The sequence below is a fragment of the Furipterus horrens genome, unplaced genomic scaffold (assembly GCF_987537825.1).
Source record: "Furipterus horrens unplaced genomic scaffold, mFurHor1.1.pri manual_scaffold_9, whole genome shotgun sequence".
Taxonomy (NCBI): Eukaryota; Metazoa; Chordata; class Mammalia; order Chiroptera; family Furipteridae; genus Furipterus; species Furipterus horrens.
This window is the reverse complement of record NW_028327179.1, coordinates 40,406,630-40,427,518: the sequence shown is the minus strand read 5'-3', so window position 1 is coordinate 40,427,518 and position 20,889 is coordinate 40,406,630. Positions and strand designations below refer to the sequence as shown.

Here is a 20,889-nt window from a genome sequence, read left to right as displayed (position 1 = left end):
CAGGAACAGACCCCTAAATGTGGCTCCCCAAAGCGGCCCAGCCACCCCTGAAAAATATTTTTTTACCATTTTATAATTACTGAGTTGGCATATAAAAAATAAATAAATAAAACAGGCTACAATAATGAAAGTGATAATTAATATACAAATTCAAGGATAAAACAATAATCTCCAAGAAGTTTCTACTTAAGAGCTTTACAAAGCAATGATTAACTATTTTGGAAAGCCATTTTAAGTCATCTTCAGTCACTGATTTTCAAAAATGAGTGAAAGGATCTGCTAGGGTAGGAACTATCAAATATATCTGTAAAAAGAGGGCGATGTGAACTTTGAAAATAAAGAAACACTGCCTTGTCCTACTTGTTTAATTTTAGTCCACAGTCATTCAGCAAATGTACTGACAACCTAATCTATATCAAGCATTATTACAATCATAATATACAAATATATTTTGAAATCTCAAATAAACATTTAAGAAGGTTGGGAGACATTTATAATTGTTGATTAAAAGTACATGCTATGCAATTTAAAAAAATACTAGCTAACAGGTGACCACCTGAAAAGAGATGGATCTATCTTTGTCTGGATAATTCCCAGCAAGGTGATCTCAAAAATCTCTAAGCACTTAAAACCCAGGAAAATAACTAAGGAGAAAAACAGGCAGGTGTGGATGTGAGGGGGGGATGGGGTAGTTTTCTGAAGATTGAGCACAACAACAAAAATACTGACTAGATATAGCTTTAAAAAAATTAATCAATCATTCTGTTTTTGACCAATAAATATTTTTGAAGTCTCTGTGTGTGTGTGTGTGTGTGTGTGTGTGTGTAAGAATGTAGAATGCTTTGGAAGGAAAGCACAATCTTGGTCTAGGGTACCTGTTCCAAGAAACATGACGTCATTCTGGCCATCTTCTGCCACAACATGATCCACTACAATCTGCGTCAGTCTGTAATCCACATTGATTCACTTTAATGTTGGTCCTCCCACAACTAGATATACTGACTTATATACATCACAGGGTGATGCCTGATGAAACTGATGACATCATCTGGAAAATCTTGGGTGGATTTGATCAGTGGGTCACAGGTTTTGCTTGGACACTGAAAAGAAATAAGGGAAGCATTGTTCATGCTCCAGAGAAAGTTCTACTTTCTTCTAGTCAAAAGACTTATCACTGACAATATTAAAGAAATGGATCAAGGTGGACTCATTTGTACCTACAAATAAATAAATGCAGTTTACCTCAAATATATCTAAATCCAATCCTCTCTCTCAAAGATATTATAAATTACATTTATTTATCAGTATTTTCTAAAGTTTCCACAGCAAGCTTGATTTCTGTGAAGATTTTTATTTCTTATAAAAACAGGTGAAATTTGAGTTGAAATAATTATGAAGAAAGTAATATGTAAACATGGGAATATGAGAAACGATTATTTTCCATTACTCTTAGCTAATTTAAATTTCAGTTTTAAGTTAAAACCTAATTATAACTGGTGTGAAAATTATATGGTGAACAACTCAAAGGCTCTCCCCCTAAAGGATCTGTGGAATTTTCTGTTTTGTTTAAAATTGCCTTTAGTGTCACCAATTCAATAGTTAGCATACCCTGCCCCCTGGTGGAAAAGTAAAAAATTCATACTAATACAAAGTAACTGATATCTTTATTCAAAGAACATAAATAGATAATTACTTTATAATTACTTTTCTTAAGTACATATCTCCTGTCCTATATTCTAAATCTATTTTATGATTTCAGTATATTATAATTTAATAAGTTACTGTAGAATAATTCTGTTATCATATTTGAACACAGGCATAGAGAAGAAAATTAGTGACATTGAGAAAAAATTTAAAGAATGTGCTGCATTTTCCATATTTCCGTTTTCTAACAAGTTGGAAATAATTTACACTGAATCGAACTGTTTGTACTAGGCATTAATTAGAATCCTATCAAAACTACAGAATGTATCATATTTCTTAGTCAAAGCATTCAATAGGATCATTCTCAGGGAACTAAAGATACTGAGAGATCTTTAAAGTCACACAATATGACTCTGGCCCATTTTTATACTAATGGCTCGTTAAATTAAAAACATACCAATAAAGAAGTGTACAAAAAGATCTGTTAATGACTTTTTAAATTAGTTTGAAAATCTCTTTATCTTTCACAAAATAAACCTTGTATATCTGGTCTTAATAAATTGATATTTTCTTGATATATATTTTTTTGTCCCAGGTTTGAACTGAAGAGGTCAGGAACATCCTAGAGTATTAGGCCTTTGGTAATCACTTAGCATATTCTTAATTGGATGGATGTTGTTTTAAGAATCTAAGTCTGTGTCTGCAGTTGCTGCTCCTAGCACTTAGCCTTCAGCCAAGTGAAAGCTGTCAACTCTATAATGGAAGGAACCCCGTATTAAATAGATTAAATTGCAACTCAAAATAAATATGAAGCTCAAATGATTCGAAGCTCTTGACCAATTAGAGGCTGCATGTTTGAGGCTCCGTTAAAGGCCATTTATAGTGGGCTTATAGCTTATAATGCCTGTGGTAAAATGTGATTGGTCTATCATTAAAATCAAAGCAAAAGCAAGGTTTTGCCTGCAGTGTATTTTTGAAACAGCCCTCCAACTTAAGAAAAAAAATTTTTTTTTACTTTCCAGCTATAGTTATACAGTAGCCAAACTTTCAAAAGAAATAATATGATAATATTGAAGTTAGTTTTTGGTATCAAATTTTTAAATAATTTGACATTTTAATGTAAGAAAGTATAGATGATTGAAGATACAAACATTTAGCAAAGAAGCAAATTTTCCTCATTGCTTACCACTGATGAAAAGTTTAAATGTAATAAAATCTAAGAGAAAAAAAAAAAAACCTGGTTTCTATTGACTATTATAAAATGATCTTTGAAAATGTATGTTTTTTTATGGCAGCTTTCCTCATGGCCTGCTGCCAGTGTTTGCATAAGATCTTTTTCCTCCAGGTTGCTATGTGTGATCTCTCAGGTGCATTGCTCCACTTGCTTTCACAAATGAAAGTGATTTGGTAGAGTTGCTCCCTGAGGTTTAAGATAGTACAGTTTGAACCAAATATTGTTATTGTAGTACATTAAAAGCCAGAGGAATTTTTCCTTTGAAATTATATAGCTGTGTAGACACAGATCTAAAAATAACTTGAGATCCCAAGCAAAGGATTCAGGTAAGCATAAAAATAGGGTAGAAAAATTCCGAAAAGGAAAAGAGGAAGTGTGTGAAAATGCTACATCTAAAGCAAATGAGCACAGTCAACTATTTCCCTTCAGAAACTCCTATAAAATTTTCTTATTGCTTCACATCCCGGGTATTAAAAATCTAGTGGACTTTTCTGTATGTATATACTTTTAATTTCTACAAATTAGCATGGTTCATCTGAATATGTTGTAGAGGTCCATTTCTGTCTGCCTCCAGCTTTCTAACATTTGCCTGACTTCCACTAATTTAGCTCCTATGACTGTAGGAAACAAATCAAGGAGCTTATCTGTGTCTCCATCTACTGTTTTGAAAACTCTGAGATTAATATTTGAGGGGGGGAAAAGAACAACGAACAAAAGTCTAAAATGTCATTATTTTGTTGGAAATAATACCAGCAAAAAAGAAGAGAAAAGAGATCTGTCTAGACAAACCTGAGATGAAAGGGTGAATGCACCGGCAACAAGCCCTGCACAGGCCTCATCTCTCATGGCTGGCGGCCACAGCTGGCTAGGTGTGATCACGTTATACTTGGCAGATCTACCCGTTTGTAGAGGGCCTTTCGTAGTGCAGGGGGAAGCCATGGATAAGAGGAGAAAAACGGTTTTTACCCAATGAGAGAACTTTGCCCCCTGGCCAGGCACCAGGCAGCTGTTAAAAGCTTTTTTTCCCTCCTAATGCCTCAGGCTATTCTCTGCAGGTTGCAGTTTCCTTTTAAGCAAATCAGAGGGAAGAATTGGGGCAAGGAAAAATACTAAACTGGGCTTTCATTTCTAGCAAACTAGGAAAAAGAAATTAAATGCAAAAAAAAGTCTGACTTTAATTTATGAAGTAAAAAAATGTACGTTGAATAAGGACCTGGCTTATGCAGCTAAGAGTCAGTTACAGAGCTATGGACAAGCAAAGACCCTATATTCAGTATCAGAAGAAGAAAGGCCACAGGTACAAAAACAGAGGTAAATTTGTCTCTTTCTTTTTTTTTTTTTTTTAAGATTCCCTTTCCTTTAGCGGAATTTCTATACTAGAAAAAGGAAAAAATTGTTTAACATAGTAAGTAGTCTTGGATTTGGAGAACCTAATTTTAAAAGTGAAAGCTGGCTCTATGAAAAAGAAAGTTAAATTCAGTTGCCTCTCATCACTTCCAAGAAACACAACCTCTACACAGCTAAAAGGAAATAAAAGTGACGTTCTGTCATTTCTCCATTTCCAAGTCATCAGTTTTAGGAACTTGGAATTAGGAGGCCCAGATTCTAGTCCTGCCTCTGGTTCTCCCTACAAGAATTAAAAACAAACAAACAAATAAAAACAAGAAAAACAAACAAACCCTAAGAGGAGCAGAATTAAAGGTATCCTCAGTAATTTAGAGAAGCAATGACAAAGTAATAATTTGTTATCCAGTAAGTGGAAGGCCATGCAGTGAACAAATGATGAGGAGAAAATAAAACTGTGAATTTTTATATAATAGGCATCTAAGAACCAGTGATGCATAAAATGAGATTTCCTTAACATTTTCCACAAATTAGGAAAGTCTTACTTAGAACAGAACAAAACAAACAAAACATTAGCTATATTTCTCAGATACATAACTGAGAAAACAGCATGAGACACTGAGAGAGAACACTTCCATATTTTTTTCAGTCCCCGTTTGTAAGACTACCAGTCTAATTAATCCTCCACGAATCAAAAGGAAGTTTAGGATATGTTTTTGTTTGTTTGTTTTAAAATTTTACACCAGGTTTATTGAAGGAAGGAAGGGAGGGAGGGAAAAGGGTCAGAGGCAAGAGGAAATCCCGGTCCAACTCAAGGGCCCGTTGGAACCTAAGATACTGTTTTTAAATTACAAATTTTTCTTTGATTAGGCACACTATGTTTGTAAGTCAACATTCAAACATCTCTTATCTATGATATAATCAAGAAAATCCTTATTTAATTGGGCCAGCCTAGGTTACAACTCAAATCTAATTTAGGACATTAATGGAGACTTAAATTTCTGAGACTCCTCAGCTCTCTAAGAATACGTCATCGTGCAAAAGCCAAATATTTTAGGTGGGACAGAAAGAGAAAACAGGATACTGCAAAAGTTTTGAGACCTGTGGATTCCATTGTCACCTCAAACCCCTCTGTTTCCAGGGTAAGCTGGACTTTCTCAGCAATCAATCTAGTTCTAGGTTAAGCACCATTACAGACATTCAGTATGCTAGAGGTATTGAGTTCCTGACATTACGTGTCATTATTCTGTGATGCAATCCTTCCAAGATTTGCTTTGCTGAAGCAAAATCATAAACCAGTCTTAATTAAAGCAATGATGTTTTGACATGTTAAAGCAAAAAATACCTTCCTAAAATGCGTGGCTCTGCCAGGGCCCAGAGCTGGTACATAGTCACATATATGGTATGATGAACTTTTCAGTGAACCTGAAATAAAAAGAACTTGTTGATTTTTTCAATGTCTTTTATAGTGTTAGGAAATCTAATAATTTAATGGGAAATAAATTAAGAGTAATACACATATCCATATCCACATACTGTGTTTGGGAGATTTTATTTCATAGCAGAGGGACAATCAGGGCCCTGGTCTGAAAGGGGGAAACTATTTAGCCTTCACCTTTGATTTTCTCTACTGAAAAACACATGTGAGTTGTATGTGACAGGACTTCCTTTTTTGTGAAGATTTGAAATGTTACATAGAAGAAGATATTTCATTATTTTACATTATCACTTTAAGATTTTTTTGCAGTGGGCCAGTTTAATTACGTAACTTAGTGAATAATATATAAATATTAATTTTGCAAAAGTATTTTTAAGTTTTCTAAATATCTGAATTTCCAAAATAGATATGGAAAGGGGAAATGTTTATACAGGGACTATCTGAGATTTAACAATTTTTTTTTCAGTATCATCCCTTTTATTACAAACAAAAGACTGGAAATGTCAGAACATGGAGGCAGTCAGAATGCACACCTGGACTTTTGGTCAGATTTAACAATTCTTACTTAAGTTTTTACAAGACATTTTGATATTTCTTCTTCTTTTTTTCTTACTAAAAAGACAAAGTTTTTCTGGGTTTAAGCTATCAATGGAGATTATAGTTTGTTTATCATTCACCAATGTACAAAAAATAAAATCAATTAAATCAAGTCACAAAGTTAAAAGATAATACTTATAACTATCTCATTTTGTTCCCTAACAAAAATGAAGCCTTAGTTAGGAAATTCATGCATAAGTTTTGATTTTTAAAAATAAAGTTAAAAGTTTAACAGTAAAAGCAGTAACTATTTAGGATGGGTATAAATGGCATTTGTTATTTTTACAAAATTAGAGGTTGATAAATTGTCAAAAACTGGCAAAATAATTCATGAATAGTGAAACATGCATTTCTTGAATATTTGAACTTCAAAAACTTTCTACATTTTTGTTATTGTGACTTATGTGCAAAGAACAAAGGAGCACTGATCTCTCCTCAAGATCACTATTTCAATTCTTTTGAATAAATACCCAGAAGTGGATTGCTGGATCATATAGTTTTATTCCTGACTTTCTGAGGAACCTTCACACTGAGTGTGGAAACAACCTAAATGTTCATAGATGTATAACTCTGGTCTACATCAATGTGGGATATATACAATGGCATATTATTCAACACTAAAAAGAAAGAAAATCCTGCAATATGTGACAACAGAGATGAACCTGGGACACTATGCTAAGTGCAGTCAGTCACAGAAGGACAAATATTGCATCATCTCACCTATATATTATCTTAAGTAGCCAGACTCATGAAAGCAAAAAATAGAATTGTAATTTTTTCCCCCTAGGATCTTGGGAGAGTATAAAATAGAAAGTTGATATTTTATAAAAATCAAATATCAAAAAAGAAATCTGCATTTAAAAGTTTTCACCAGATTATGAGTTTTCTAACATCCTATTATTTTTGGCATGATCTCAATTGACTCCCACAACTGACCTGTGCCCTTCACTGTATGGCACATTACTCCATGTTTCATTTCACTTGGAGCTCCTTATGCCAAGACCCACAGTCAATGAATGATTTACAAAGTCCATCTGAACGAAATATAGTTTGTTCAGAGATGCTATGTGGACACCAGAGGGCGGAAGAAACTCTTGAAGTAAAGGGATTCTGTAAATGTGTCCTGTGCATCCTTAAGTTTCCAGACTTATTGATTAACATTGTAGGTCGTGATTATCATTGCAAGGCTAGGAGTTTAGGTTTGACTTGTCACAGGAAGTACATACTAATGTCAAAACTGAAAAATTAAAGTAGCTATTGCACACTGAACGCGTAGTGTTTATTTACCTTAGTGATAATGTCAATAGAAGGCATTCTGGGAGAAGAAGCTAAACTCAACTAACTTGGTTGTAGAAAATGTAAAAGTAAATAGGGTTTCTAATAATCTGTTTAAAAATTTTAACTTGAGTTGGAAGTGGATTTCAGTAAAGATTCTGACATTTCATAGCAAGAAAATTAATTAGCAATGTTTTTATTAAAGTCTGACATGTTCCACCAAAGTACAATAAAAGAAATGACAAGTGCAATAAGGCTTCAAAACTTCATTATTATTTGTGCAGAGAACACATCAATCCCTGAGGAAACACTGTAAGTGTTTTTGTTTGTTTGTTTGTTTGTTTTTTTGTTTTTGTTTTTTTGTGGTTTGCTTTTATCACTTTGAAGGTAGAGTGACATGAAGGTTAATAGCACTTATTTGTAATTATGTAGATCTAAGTTTAATCACAGTTCATCACTTCATAAGCTATAAGACCATGCATGTGAGTTTACCCTCACTAGACTTTTTCTCATGCATCAGATATCTACATTATTACGTTGTTGAAATGATATACTCATATAACATGTAAGTCTTTATCACTGTGTCTGGATCTTGAAGCATGTTCAGTAATAGTTTTTGACTGTAATTTCTGAACTGCAGGTTTGTAGGGATTACAAAGATTCATACCTTCACTTAACCAAAAAGTACCAAAATTAGGCTGCTTGAAAACATATGAGAGATAATGTAGAAGATTGTGTAGAAATAAATGGAGTGAATTTCAGCTAGGGCATGCAGTGGAATATCAATCAGGTGAGTTTAAGGAATGGGTGAAAATTAGAGAATATTAGAGCAAAGGAGAGAAGACTGGTCAGAAAACTCCAATATTCCTCTTCATTCTGCTGTTTGGCAATAAAATATTGGGAAGCTTATTTATTTGGGGCATCAGTTTTCTTCTTGATATATAACAAGTGTGAACTATATGATCTCTATTACCCATTCCAATTCTTAGATTTTCAAAATTTTACAAGTGTGTTTGATTGATTCACTGGGAAATATAATTTCACTGATTTTTATGAATACAGAATTATTTAAAATGCTAAAGTTAGTTTATAGAAAGAATATTTGTGTAACAGGTTTTTACATCACATATATGATGTTCCTAACTTTAACACCAAACCTCCAAATATAATTGAATTATGTTATATAACAGGAAGATGAAAAGAGAATTCAGAAAGCCTGGCTAACAGCTGTTTCTCTTTCAGGAACGGACATATGAAAAGGCAAAATTCTGTAGCATTAGACAGGTTAAGTCAATTCTTCTCAGAGATTTTGATTATTATTTTAGATCTCTTGGTAGAAATATTCATAATGAATCCTAAATAAAAAAGACATTTTTCCTTTATATAAGTTTAATATATTTAATGTTCAATATATATTGAATTTGAACAATATAATATTGATTCAATAACCAATGCTAAAATATTCTATTAAAATTTTAAACTGTTTTAATCACACCAACAAAACAAAATGGAAGGCTTCCATTTACAATGCACATACTGACTTTAAACTGTAGTTTTTTAAAAGATTAATAAACTCTAAAACACATTTCTTGTTTCATCTGTGTTTTAAACATGATTTATAATATTTGAATGAAAGTTTGGAACCAGGACTCTTAGGTCTTTCCCCTAAAATATGTGTATTGTTCCAAGGTGCAGCATAATAAAAAAGATAAATGCATACCAAAAAGGAGATAATTTAAATGAATCTTTAAAATCGATGTAGTCTTTTTAAAGTAGAATCCAGGACTCTATATATATGGCTGTGTGTGGGAAATAAATACTTATTTGGCATTTTCTTCTTATTTAGAATATTTATCATTCTAGATACTAAATCATTTTGATGATTCTATAGACTTACTGAGGATAAAAACCATATTCTCAGCATAGCTTGCACTTTACAATAGTCCATTGTTTCCTGTAATACTAAAAATTCTCACTCAAAAGAAAAATGTTAAGCTCCAGTGAAGGATGAAAATGCTAAAACATCACTGAAAATTAATAATAGTTATTTTTTAAAACTGCAGTACTTATTATTGTGGTGAAGAACATAGTTTATTGCAATAGATTTAGAAAGAAAATATGGGCTTAAGAAAATTGTTTGATTATTCAGTTGGATACATACAGTGCCAGGTCGGGGATAAGGGATTCTTCCATCGTACTGCACCCAGCGATGGTCTGTGCTTTCCTTATGAGTATATGGGCCATTAAAAACTGCTCTGATGTCAGCCATGCTATACACACAAACAGCAGAGCCCTAGAAGATTGAGCTGGAAGAAGGCAACATAATTCAATCCTTCACTGGTTCATTTATTGGATGCTTAGTGCACACAAATATGATAGGTGCTGCAGAAAAAACAATGTAGGTATGTTCTCAAGTAGCTTATAGCCAAGTCATCCTAAATACAGTGGGTTAACAGTTACATTACAGGTAATTTCAATAAGCCAAGTAGCACACAAATGGGTGCTGTCTGGTGAGTTTGTAGGGAGTAGGTTGCGTCTAAATTGACTCTTAATGGATAAATAAGAATTTCCTATAAAAACTGGAGGATGAAAAGAAATATGTAGGAAAGAGATACTTATGCACATGCTCTTGAATATTATTTGAAGTTATTGAACTTACAAAATAAAAAGGTATATTACCTACTTTTTAAAAAAATAATAATTTAGACATGTAATTAATTAGTATGTGTCTGTTTTCTTAAAGTGAGTAAATAACCATAGATACTGGCTATTAATTTCCTCACATAATTTTTATTAATTTAAAAAATGTTGAAACAATCTTGTTCACTCTTTCTTGAATTTGAGTTTACTTATGTAACTTATCTGATGCTTAAAATTAATTATAATTACACAGGATTGAAGCACATATAATTAATAGGCAGAAGAGCTCCATGGGAATTCGAGAAAGTTTTGCCAACTAATGATGAAAACTGTTACCACAGCCATCAGATGTTCTATTTTTGTTTTACTTTTGAAAATTAAAATACAGTTTTTCTGAGTCTAAAACTTGATGATTTCTGTTCTTAAAAACAAGGTCACCCTTTATGATCTAAGACACATATTATCTCAGCACTACACAAATCAGTAAGGATTCTATTAGCAGGAGTAACTCACTCATTAATATTCTTGGAATGACATTAATTGGAAACAATGGAAGTTGACAGTATACAGGCATCTGAGAGAAAACTAGCTGCTAAGAAAGGAGGTGATGTTACCATAAAAGTCCCATTACCTGCCTGATATTTTAAAGGGATGATGCATCATGCTTAATGATATTGCTATTATTGCAGATTAATTACATCTTCTCATTAGACAAAGGCTGTGACATGCATCCCAATATTTCCTTGGTCTTCAAGGCGGCATTAAAAATAAGATAATTGGACTTCTGGCCAAGATGGAGACCTAGACTGACATGTTCTGTCTCTCTCCACAACTAAGAAGGACTACAACCACTGTAAAACCAGAAATAACCAGAAGTTCCAGAAAATAAAGCTACATGGATGTCCAACATATGAAGTTATAAACAAATGATTCTCCTCTGGATGGGTAGGAGGGGCGAAGCTGGGGCAGAGAGATCAAGCCGTGCTGCCAGTGGCAGCTGCAGCAACAGGTGGTGGGATTGTGATAAGCACAGACACCCGTATTTAAGTGGAGGCAAGAAGCACGGGGGGAGCACCCCTGGCTGCAGTCCAGACCCATCAGCTTGCAATTCCAATGCTGGGGAAGGTAGATCCCTATTTCCTCGGACGGTGAGGCCCAGAGGGCATGGGGATGGAGGAGGAGGCTCCCGGCCTTTCAGCAGAGAGTGAACGGAAGGAATCCATCTTGGAGCTCCGCCCTGACACAAAGCACTACAGTGTGGTGAGAAGGGTCGCCCAGAAGTGATGAGTGCAGGGGGCTCTTCTCCCTATAGAGTAGGAGGTGTGACAGCCCCACCCGAGAAGGAAAGGTAAACAAACCTGTCAGGATGGCAGGGATAATGATAGAGATACGAATCACGCAACTGACCAGAAAGCAAATACATGAATTAATGGACGAACAGATAGATAATCTTTCTGAGGCTCAGTTCAGAGCTAGAGTTATAAGACAGCTTACAGAAATAACAGTGGGACTTCATCAAGATGGGGAGGGAATGAAGGCTAGTCCTGCTGAAATGAATGAAAACACATACAAAACAAATGGTGAGGGAAGGAAAACCAGGGATCAAATCAATAAATCAGAACATAGGGAAGGAACAAACAGTCGACCAGTGCAGAAAGAAGAAACAAAAGTGAGAAAAATGAGGAGAAGCTCAGAAACCTCTGGGACAACTATAAGAGAGTGAATATCTGAATTATAGGGTTGCCAGAAGGTAAAGAAGAAGACCTAGAAATTGAAAAATTATGTGAAAAATATAATGAAGCAGAACTTCCCTAACTTGGGGAAGGAAATAGACTTACAGGTCCAAGAATCACAGAGAGTTCCAAAAAAACTGGACCCAGGGAGAACCACTCTAAGACACATTATAATCAAAATGTTAAAAATTAAAGATAAAGAGAGAATCTTAAAAGCAGCAAGAGAGAAGAGAATTATGTGCCAAAGGGTTCCAATTAGACTATTAGCTCATTCCTCAAAAGAGACTCTGCAGGCAAGAAGGGACTGGCAAGAAATATTCAAAGTAATGAAAATCAAAAACCTACAGCCATGTTATTCTATCCAGCGAAGCTGTAATTCAGAATACAAGGGCAGAGGAAGTGCTTCCAGGACAAAGTAAAACTGAAGGAGTTCATAAGATCCATACCACTGTTATATGAGATGTTAAAGGGACTTTTTTAGAAGAAGGAGGATCAAAACTATGAACATTAAAATGAAAACTGTATCACAACAACCAACAACAGAAGCTAGGGAACCAAAACGAAGGCAAACTAAGTAGGCAACAAGAGTGGGAAAAGAATTATAGGTACGGGGAACATATTTTGGAGGGAGGTGAGCAGGGAGAGGCAAGGGGGAAAAGGGAGGGAGGTGGTGCAGGAATTAAGAAGCATAGTAGGAGGGAGTGAAGTAGACAGGAATATGTTGAAAAGAACTATATGCACAACCAATGGGCATGGACTAAGGGGGAAACCACCTGGAGGGAGGGGGGTTACTGGGTGGAGGGGAGAAGAGGGAAAGGAAATTGGGATGACTGTCACAGCATAATCAATAAAACATATTTTAAAAAAGAAAAGATAAGTACACCAAGAAGAAGAAGCTGATTTGTAACTTCGCACTCTGGATGGTCAGAAACTTGTTAGGAGAAAAAGAGAGCTATCTTGGGGCTACATCTTCTTGGCACATATCCATGCCTTGTGTGTGGAACACACAGTGACTTCAAAGGCAGTTCTGTGAATGCACAGATGCCAGGAGACTAGGGCTGAGATACTTAACTTGAGTAGCTACAGGCACTTGCTCTTCCTGCACCTTGTAGTTCACACATAAATTAGCAAAAAAAAAAAAAAAAAAAAAAAAATAGAGCCAAAGATAGTAGCTTCTTAGGGTATCTTCTTTATTTTCATATTTTAATGTTCTATCTTTTAAAGAACTAACTAGAATTTTGTTTTCTAATATATTCTAAGCCAAAAGAACATTTGAGTTATACATAAATATAATGTATATATAAATGAGGGTTATTTCACAGAAATGAAACTGTAATTTGCCTATAAATTTTTTAAATAATTTAATCAAAAGGAGGCAGTTAAGACCATTTCTCTAATACCAAAAGCAATACTGCCAATTTCTCCAATACTAATATTAATATACATTGATAAAGACTGGTAACAGAGCTATGAAAAAAAGTGCAAAGTATTTCAGAGGATGTACTGTAGCTACTACTATGTAACAGGAATAAAGGCACTTTGAACATGATCCAATATAAGTTACTGAATTAAATAAAATTAATATTAAATAAAATTAAGTAGGATCTGTATATTCTTTAAGAAAGCTCCACAAATACAAGAAAAACTTTTAAGGAAGTCACAAAGATTCAATGACAAGTACAGAACAGTATTATGCATAAAGAACAAATGGATACAGGGGTAAAAATTAGGAAAGCACCTTTAGTTCTAGTCCCAGTTTTACTACTAATTGGTTTCTCTCTTTATAGCAATTATACAAACTTTTTTTTGCCTATATTAGCAGAGCAGTGGTGATATAGTAATAATAGCAGCCAAACTTCCGTCTTCATAGGATAATGAGAAAGCATAAATAAAATAGCATGTGATGACATTTTAAAAAGTCAAGAGTATCCCATCTCAGTCCCAGAGACTGAGACATGTATGCTTTAGCACTACCTCTACATCATGCAACTTGATATATTTATTATGATCAGTATATGCATATGCCTTTGTATCTAGTAATTTTAGTCTGAGAACTTAGCTCACAGATATACCTGCTCTTACAAGAACTGGCATACATACAAGGTTAGTCATTGAAGCATTATGTGCACCAGCAAAGAACTGGAAATGGTGGAAACACCTATGTACAGGGGACTATCTAAATAACTTATGGCAAATGATATAGGGGATAATTTGCTGGTGTAAAAAGAACAAATAGACATGTTATGTATTGATATTAAAAGACTTCTAGGAAACACTAGATGAAAAATAAAAATAAAAATTTTTCACATAAAAGAAAAAAGACAAAAGAACATACAACTGTATTTTCTTACTTATATGTTACAATTCTCTAGAAGAATTACAAGCATTTTTTAAAGTTACCTGGTTGTGGTAAAGACTCCATATACTACAGGATTTCTTTCATCTCTTGTGGGGAGTAAGTACATATCTTCTATCAATGGGAAAAAATAACGATTCACTATGGTTTTATTTTTTTGAGTTCACATGTTTGTTTTTTTATTTAATAATACAATATTTCTGAGACTCTACACAGTATATAAAATGAAGATAACAGTGAAAATCATTACATTACTGCAAAATAAATTAAAGGTAAAAGACATTTTTTTTTTTTTACTAGCTATGTGCCATAGAGTTGGACATTGAACCTGTTAGGTGTTTACTTAAATCACCTATAAATAAAATGGTTTCTTGATAACTTCCACACTATTTTCAACTAAGAGTATGTGATTTTACATAAGATAGAAATTAGAAACAGAGGCAATTTATCCATCGTGTAAAAAATATTGTCTTATAATTCTATCGACTTATTAATAATTCAGTTACCTATTTGGTAAAAGTATAAAAATAGCTATACAAGTTAAGTACTTGTGCATTATTTGTGTAATTACTTGTGCAGCATTGATATTAAAATAAGTGTAAATCATATTTTTAAAAGATTATTTAAGATGTGAGCATGTCCTTGCTTGGACTCTGGTTGTTACCAAAAAGCCCCGAGGAACTGGGATTGACTTTCAAAGGTAATAAAAGCCCACGAGACAAGAGGTCTGGTACCTTGGTTGGATGCGTGGTCCATGGCAATCTTTCCAGGGAAGGAATGAAGGTTGTTTTCCTGAAAGATGGCTAGAAGGGACCTTAAGGCACAATGGAAAACCAGAAGGACTTGGAAAAGACAGGTGTTTACAGGCAAAGCTGAATGTCAGGTATGTGGTTCTGCTTCTGTGCCCTGAAGGGCAGACTGAAGGTCACCTTAAGTGTTTCTTGCATAAGTTCCAGCAAAGCAGAACTAAAGATCATAAGTGATCATTTTCTGCCCTTGTTGTGTTTATGCAAATGAACAGGATAAATTAAAAATGGACTTAATGCAGTCTCTTTAATGACAAGGAGGGTAATCTTAGGGAGAAAAATCACGATTCAAGGAAAATCACAATGCTCAGTGGTGGACTGTAAAGTAGTGCAGCTAACCGTCTTAAAAGTTTCTTTTCATTTAGAATTTGTTTTCATTTGAAAGTTAAACTATGTCTGTGGTATTATCAAAGATGTTTAATTTACAGGCAAGAAGAATGTCAAATGCCTTGCAACTGGATGTCTTTCCGATAAGACAGTCCTACAGATTTAGAGACTTGTACGTGGGTTATGTTACATAAATTAACATGTGTTTTCTGTTTTCAAAGGGCATAAGCCTATGATCTCATTACCTGAGTGATTGTATGTATAGGCCTCACTTAATCCTGTCTGCAGAGCTGCCTCCTGAGACTCAATGGTTTGGCTGAACTAAGTGACTGGATTGGTGAAGAATGGGGTGGTCTGTGGGCTTCACTTTAAAACTGGTTTCTCTTTTCTGTCCTAATGGCTTGGACAGAAAGAGCCCAGAGGTCTGAGAGGGATGAAACCTAAAATATTTCCCTCAGCCCAAACTAAGTATAATGGGCAAAAGGGTTTTGGACAGGTGAGATGTACCTGGCACACCTTCCTCCAAAGAAGCCCTTCTTTTCCCTAATGTGGGACATTGAAAAATTAATACCTGTGTTTTGTCATCTGGTGGTTATAGATTGAATGATGTCTTTTAACCCTGTTGCCAAATCTGTTGCCTCCAGAATACAACAAGAATGCCAGCCTGTTAAATCAAGCCTGCCATTATCCGGGGACAGCCAACTGACCTGCAGTCCGCACGATCCTTCCCCATGTGGGAAGGCCACCCTCCCCTCCACACCCCCACTCTTATTAGGCATTTCGGGACCCAAGGGTAGGTAGGACGATGACCATGTCCAGCTTTAAGCAGCTAGAAGAGCTCGAGACCTTCGCCCATTGTCCTATATAAGATTATAAAGGGTCTTAAGTTTGAGAGGGAGGGATTGTTATTTTTTATTGTTAAAATAATTAATTAATTAGTTAATTTTTAAAAAAGAAGAAGAAGAATATATGAAAGGGTGAGGCAGGAGAGCTTGTATGTACGACCCATGGGCATGGACTTGGGGGGGGGGATTGTTGGCGGAGGGGGTGCTGGGCGGAGGTGAGCAAAGGAAAAAAAATTGTAACTATTGTAACAATATAATCAATAAAATATACTTAAAAAAAAGATGTGAGCGTGTCTTTATTTAGCATTAGAGATCGTCCATGTACACTGAATATATTTTTAATACTATAAAATACAATACTGACAAAATTATCAATGATACAATCCTTTTTACATTGCCAACAAAGACAAGTTCAAGAAGATATGTGAAACTGAAAAAGTTCCTTCTAGAAAGAGTTTTTAGAGGAGTAAAGAGGAGGAATGAAGGAAAGAAACTGCGTTATGCTTCTCTGAATATTTATTTATTTATTTAATTTAAATATTTGGTACTATTTTTATTTATTTAATTTTTTTAATTGCTGTCCTATCACAGTTGTCCCAGTTTTCCCCCCATTGCTCTCCCGTGCCCTGCTCCCCACCCCACCGTTGGAGGGACAGACTTCAGCAAATCTCCTCAGCTCTCCAGCAGGGGGCATCTACACAATAAGGAACCCAAGGTCTTGCTACCCACATACAGACAGCTCCTTCCAAAGTAAAAGACTACGTGTAACAGGGATGGGCCTTGTAGTCCCAGAGCTATTATCTTTCTGTCCTCTTGCTGTAGTTTTGTTTCCCTCTTAACTTTGAGGGTGCTTCATTACAGTGGGCACCCAGACCTAGAGCACCTCCATGTTTTTTATGTGTGCAAGTTCAGTGAGAACCACCCCTGTAAGTTTTTCTGGGCTATATAATCGGGTATTTGGGGCTCAAATAAAATAAATGCTGCATTAATTATGCAGTAAGACTTTTTTCTAGAAAAATAAAACGTGACTTATGAAGCTCATCAAAGTGAGTATCTGCCCCATCACTTCCAGGAATTGAGCAAATCAGTCTGGCCTTAAGAAAAGTCGTCCATTTGTTTATCAGGCTGCGTTGTCCTCCTACATCATTCTGAAAAAAGGAAATAAAGATGCAGATTTACCTTGAGGATCTATCACCAAGTAAAACAGGTGGTGATTTCAGGCAATATCTTATTAATATCATTGCTTACAAAGATGGACAACCTACATATTTTAGTCTTTGAACTTTCAGATGAACATTAAATGCTTTTCTTATAGCCAAATGAATGCAATGTAAGCAGCATACCTCTACTGAATAAGCAGACGCATGCAAGGCTACAACCAAATAAGGCAGGCTTGACATCAACTCCCATCTCTGCCAGATTTTGCTCTATGAACTACCAAAAGCTATTTACTTCTCCAAGTCTCTGTTTTCTCATAGGTAAAATATAATTAATGTTTTTAAATGTGATTATTTTGATAACTAAATGAAAAATATGTGTGTTCAGCATACTAAAGTTGTATAACTGTTAGCACTGACTTGAATAGTATGCATGTGATTTAGGTCACTATTTGCATCCTTAGAAATATGTCTTGGTCTTGACTTTAAAAGTTTCCCAAATTTAGTGCCTACTAATTAAACTTCAAGGCTGCACACACATACACACACATGCATGCACATGCACACACACATGTGCACACACACACACACAAGCAATCTTGTTTCTCCATATTTTATTTTACTCTAAATGTTTCATTAATTTTTTTAGTTATTAAGTAAAACATAAGCATTTAAACCACTTAAACTGAACAAACAGGGTTATTATGTATGCTACATGTCGTTGAGACCCTGGAGGCCCTATGGATGAGCAATGACCACAAAGCTTTGTCCTCAGCAACCCTGCTTAGCTCCTGCAGACTCATGCCTAGGGTTTCTTTCATGAAATCAGTCCATCTTGCATTTGGTCTTCTCTTTTCCTGCTGTCTTTTATTTTCCCCCAGTATCATTGTCATTACCAAAGAACTCTGCCTTCTCATGAGTCCAAAGTAGGACAACTTCAACTTTGCTATTTTTGCCTCCAGCCATGTTTTGGACTTAATTTGCACTAGGACCCACATATTTGTCTTTCTGGCAGTTCCATCTCTCCATAGAACTCCCCTCCAACACCATATTTCAAATGAATTTTTTTTTTCCTATCAGCCTTCTTCATCCGACTTTGGCATCCATACATAGTAACTGGATATACAAGGGTGTGGATGATCTTAGCCTTGGTCTCTAATGACATATTTTTTTTCTTGATCTTTCTTAATGCTTCCATTGCCCTCCTTCCAAGTCTCAGCCTTCTCTTGCTTTCTTGGCTGCAGTCTCCATTTGAATTGATGCCTGAACCAAGGTAAGCAAACCTTTAACAACTTCAATTTTTTTCATTGCCTATGCTGGCATTGTGTGTTTCTTCTGTAGTCAGATTTTTGTTTTCTTGATGATCAAATGCAGTCCTGCTTTGGCATTTTCTTCTTTCACTTTTGTCAGAAGTCATTTCAAAGCACTGCTACTTTCTGTCCAGTAAGATGGTTGTGCTCTGCATATCTGTAGTTATTGATATTTCTTCCACTTTTCACTCCTCCTTCCTCTGAGTATATATAGCCCAGTTTTCTTACATGTTCTCCATACAGATTAAACAAATATGGAGATAGAAAGGACCCTTGTCTGACATCTTTGCCTATAGGAAACTATTCTGTCTCTCCATATTCTGTCCTGACAGTGGCTTCCTGTCCACAATACAGGTTACACATCAGGATGAGCAAAATCTGAGTCATGTCCATTCTTTTTAGAGCAACTCATAGCTTTTCATGATTGATGCAGTCAAAGGCTTTACTGTAGTCATGAAACATAGACTGACCTTCTGAAATCCTTTAGAGCACTCCAGCATCCAACAATTAGAGTATTCTTTCTAAATCCAGCTTGAACATCTAGCATTTCCTAAAAGGCAGAAGCCTTTGTTGCCCACCTTGAGCGTCACATTACTGTGTGGAAATTAGAGCAATAGTCCTGTAGTTACTGCACTCCTTGGCATCTCCTTTCTTGAAGACTGGATGTATATTGAACATTTCTAGTCTGTAGGCCATTGTTTTCTTTTCCATGTTTCTTGACATGTTCTTATTAAGATTTTGACAAATTCAGTCTCTGTGGCTTCAAATAAATCTATTCTCTCCCATCTAACCCTGGTGATCTATTTCTTCCCAATATTTTTGGGGCAGCTTTCACTTCCCTTTCAACAATCATAGATTCTTTCCCATTTTTCAGAGGTATCTGTCATCCTTTTGTATCTTCTGTGTAGATTTTCAGTAGACTGTTCCCACCTTCCCTTTATTTTCTTCTGATCTAATAATGTGCTTCCTTGTGGGCTAAGTTTAGCATTTCTAGTTCAGGTTTGAATTTCCCTTTCATTTCTTGAATCTTCTGGTAGAGGTCTCTTATTCTTTAATTTTTTGTTGTTTTCTTTTATTTCTTACATTGACAATTGTAATAGCTCTCTATCTCTATGTGATAGTCACTGAAAAACTACATTCAGAATTATAAGCTTGTGTTTGTCACTTTCCACTATTGAATCTTGCCTGTCTTTAATAATTTGTATAGTTTCTTCTGTAATTCAGCTCAACACATTTATGCTATTAAATAATATATCAGAAAAGACATTTCTTATTTTTAATTTAATATGTCTCTATGAACATTAAATTAATATGATTTTTTTTACTCAACTAGATCTGCTATGCTTATAATAAATAAAATGAAACTATTTCAAGTAATATATTTGGTTTTAAATATAAACTCTATAAAAAGTTTTATCTTTCATGTAATTTTTGTTCTATAAAGTTAATGAAAAGTTCACTGTCAAATTTCAAGTCTGAATATTTAGGAACTGCTTTCCCAGTGCTTCTTTTAACTCTGAAATTTAAATTAAACTAGAAAAAATCATCTAAATGACTACTTTAAACAGAAAAATTCAAAGTCATATAAATTGTTGCTATTCTTGAAGAAAGAGGAGAAAATAGATCCCCTTTAGTATTAATGTGGGTATTATGCATATCCAATTTTTGAGATGATATGATAGTAACAGAGTCAATTTCAGAAAACTCTTAGATTTAGGAGAGAACTAAAAAGCTAATTGAGGTCCTTGAGACCAGAGATCCTAGTTATCTTTATAGCTTTAGAACCTATTAGCAAGGGTATATCATGACACCCATAGTTAATCATATTTTACATCTCTGTCTACTAAACAACAGAATTTTCAGTAATAGTTGTTTAATTATTACTTAATAATTACATTCATTAATAATTAATATTTTATTGAATTGTTCTGTAGGTTTAAGACAAATAATTTTAAGGAAATAATTTTGAAATTTAAAGGAATCTAAATTAAACAAAATATTTCATTTATGAACTAAAATCTGTACTTAACAAACAAGATATCACACCTTTCAATTTTCACTATGTCTTATTGTTTTAAATATTAAATGATTACAAGTCATTAGGAGCTTATTTTTAGAACATGTGTGTAGCCGAGTCCTTGTGTGTTGGAGATTGACTATACATATATGTGTACATATACATA

At 34.6% G+C, this 20,889-nt stretch overlaps 1 pseudogene across 1 annotated transcript in view; it reads right to left on the bottom strand.

Annotated features, from left to right (window-relative positions):
- LOC150001638 (semaphorin-3D-like) overlaps positions 1 to 20,889 on the bottom strand; it is a 249,311-nt pseudogene that overhangs the window by 32,245 nt on the left and 196,177 nt on the right. Inside the window, exons 8-11 of the transcript XR_016512977.1 lie at positions 17,264 to 17,387; positions 14,306 to 14,375; positions 9,694 to 9,838; positions 876 to 1,100 (exon numbers count right to left, since the gene is read on the bottom strand). The product of XR_016512977.1 is annotated as a semaphorin-3D-like (transcript). The remainder of the gene's footprint in view (positions 1 to 875; positions 1,101 to 9,693; positions 9,839 to 14,305; positions 14,376 to 17,263; positions 17,388 to 20,889) is intronic.